General features: G+C 31.7%; 1 long non-coding RNA gene across 1 annotated transcript; it reads left to right on the top strand.

Moving 5' to 3' along the window:
* Positions 1-1,168: 1,168 nt before the first annotated feature.
* LOC132733735 (uncharacterized) lies at positions 1,169-2,732 on the top strand. Its single transcript, XR_009626205.1, has 3 exons — positions 1,169-1,362; positions 1,892-1,963; positions 2,638-2,732. It is a non-coding gene; the product is annotated as an uncharacterized LOC132733735 (long non-coding RNA).
* Positions 2,733-3,287: the final 555 nt, after the last annotated feature.

The raw sequence follows: 3,287 nt of genomic DNA, 5'->3' as shown, positions 1-3,287 counted from the left end.
ATTATGCTTTTATTTCTTCTATAGGCTTTAAAAAATTCTTATAAATACAATGTAGTAACAAAATTGTTATTAGGTTTATTTCTCCTAATTATGAGTAAAAATTCCTATTTAGTTTACAAATTATAATAAGGTTTTTATCTCTCCTATTTAGGAGAATGGAAGTCCTAATTAGGTTATGTTTTAATAATAAAGTTAAAAAGTCCTTAGACTTACATTGAAAAGCGTATTTTTTACTATTCTTAGCCCAATTTGAGTCAAAACAGTTGCAACACTTTTCAATATTGGGACATTTTTCACTGTTAGAATACTCATTCAGGAAAAACGGAGTGAGCGCATGATCTGAAATTGTACATTTAAGTTATTGGTCATGATCTATATCAAATAGAATATCAATCATGAAAAAACTATTTCCAGTCCCGTCAAGTCAAGAACCTCAGTGTAGTCTCTTTTATTTCTATATTCGACTTATTCTATTTGTAATAAATAGGTAATGTGACGGATTGCATAGCCGACAATTCTGACACTGGTAAGACTATACATATTTGCAAGCCTTATCCTACTCGCAGAATTTGTATAATTTTCAAGGCTCCCATTTTTTAGAACTGACTATCAATCTGGCATATCAAGATACTGCGACATTTAGCGGCAAGTGCGACATTTAGCTTCGTTGCGACATAAAACGGTGCCACAGGGGTGACTATAGTTACGTTTTGCACAAATACAGAATATACTTTAAAATCTGACAACAATTTCCAATGATATTAAGATGGATTTTATCGTAATTCTGATTAATATCTATAGATATATTGAATACTTGTTTAACGACATACTTCTTTCAATTATAATTTTACTAATTCATACTTGAAAATATGCACAAAACTAAACGTCATTATACGTAAATATATTCTGCAATATCATGGCGACATATTTTATGTAGAAGATGCCACGTGTTACTGAACTTTGTGAAGGTTAGAATAATGATTGGCGGTTCTGCTAACATGTAACATTCCATCAAGCCCAATGTTCGTCATAATAAAACAACTACCCGACAAACTAATATCAATTTACGCATATTGTTCTGATCAAACCTTCGCTTTCATAAAAGCAAATCTATATTTGGTCATGCACAAAATAGTTAAAGTAACAGTTTCATTTTCCTTTTTGATAGATATAAATCTAGCGTGAGGCACACGTGTTACATCTACACTCTCAATCATTGATAAACAACATTGAACAATTCTAGAAAAATCTTTATTTTATGAAAACAAGCGTTTGTTGAAACGGATATAGTATGGTGGAAGCGGAAGTCGAAAAATAAGGCCTTTTTATGTGGACACCGGGAGCTGAAGAGCTGATCTATAGGTAGGTATCTTTATCAATATTTCTAATAAGTTATTAGTAGCTTTTGATACAGAATCATGAAAGAGAAATTCATAAGAAAAAATAATTGTTTTTAACTCTAAAAACAATTATGATTTTCCCATCAACATTGAATGTCGCCTCAACATTACATGTCCCCACAACATTGACTGAGTTGACATAATAATTTTATTTAATATTGCAATAAAATGGTTACCATGTTTATACATCTACATCCGATGCATTAATATCTATACAGTATAGCTTTTTGTCTGGATCGATATTTTTCCTTTTGTCATAATTTTATCACTTTTAAAGCTATACGAGTATATTATGAGCTATCTGTCAAAGTTGTCTGTATATTTATGAAATACAATGCATGTACAATTATACTCATATCAGGTGGAAGTTGTAAGAAAATTGGTATTTATACCATTTTTGCCAGTACTAGCTTTACAGCTTGGTACTCTTCAAACATGACCACAATTGGTAAAATTGTAAATATATAAGAAGTTGTTATGATGTGTTTCAGGAACGAAAACGTGTTTGTAGACAAAGATGATGCAGAATGTATATGTCAACAAAACTTTGGTCTACATAAAAAGTATGTTGTATCTAGTTATTTATTTTGTTTTAATCTTTTACAAGTAGATGTTTCAATTTGTAAATCATTTTGCTTTAGAAATTAACGAGAAGTATTTGCTACCCGTTATGCGCGACATACAGCCAGACGTCTGCAAGGTCGGATTGACTTTATTTATAGCTAATCTTAGAACGTTTAACAGAAATTTTAAAATCAAAGAATGTACGAGTCGAATTTTCGTTTTTAAGCAGAATGTCAAACATAATGCGTAACAATTACTTAATTTTCGTTTAAAAAAAATAGGATAACTTGCGGTTGTGATATTTAATTTTTCTCAATTCGATGCCCACTGTGCATTTTCGCCCTGTTCGGTGGCCCACTGGGTGCATTTTCCCGGCTCGGTGCTCCATTGGGTGCAATTTTGCCCTGTTCGGTGCTCCACTGGGTGCATTTTCCCGGCTCGGTGCTCCACTGGGTGTATTTTTGCACTGTTCGGTACCCCACTGTGTACACTTTTGCCCTGTTCGGTGCCCCACTGGGTGCATTTTTGCCCTGTTCGGTGCCCTACTGGGTGCATTATGTCCAAATTTATGGCTAAATGTCTCGTGTTTGTGGCTCTGCTTTGTTGATTTTGACTCTTATAATTTGTTCGTGAGAAAAGCAATATACTGATTGGGTTTATATTTTTTTTCTAGAAATATTACCAGGAAGAAAAATTACAGCAAGGTACCTACTGACTGTGATGGTGTTTTGGTACATGGTAGTTGATATCAGAGTTCTATTATGTAAGTTTCAAAATACTTAGTTCTACTGTACAGAAATTACAAACATAGTCTATATGTCTGATTAAATGACTGATTTATCTACTGACATGACTTTCCTGACCTATTAAGCTTATATTATATTTACATGCTGATATTACCTTATACATGTACATCTATTGACATGATCTTTATATAAACTGACATGACATGCATATCTACTACTATATTGTTCTTTTTATGTCATATCTTTCTAACAGAATACAACAGATTTGAAACGTCCTTTAAATTTTTCCATAAAAATGCCGGGTCTTTGTTATTTTTAATAGCATTGTTAAAGAAATCTCTTTTACTTTTTTTAATCATACATAAAACAAAGTTTTCAAATACAAATTTTTCAAAATTGAAAGAAACTTTAGACCAAAAGCTAATACATCATGAATTTAATATTGAATTAATTACACCGTTTGAAGTAAAACTTATTATTGAAAAACTGAATATTTAAAAATCTACAGGATTAGATGGAATTGGACCAAACATCATCAAATATTGTGGAGATTATATTACACCAATAATTGCATCAA

This window comes from Ruditapes philippinarum, unplaced genomic scaffold (genome assembly GCF_026571515.1).
Source record: "Ruditapes philippinarum isolate M1 unplaced genomic scaffold, ASM2657151v2 ctg19618_1_1_1_1, whole genome shotgun sequence".
Taxonomy (NCBI): domain Eukaryota; kingdom Metazoa; phylum Mollusca; class Bivalvia; order Venerida; family Veneridae; genus Ruditapes; species Ruditapes philippinarum.
This window is presented reverse-complemented; position numbering and strand designations above follow the sequence as displayed.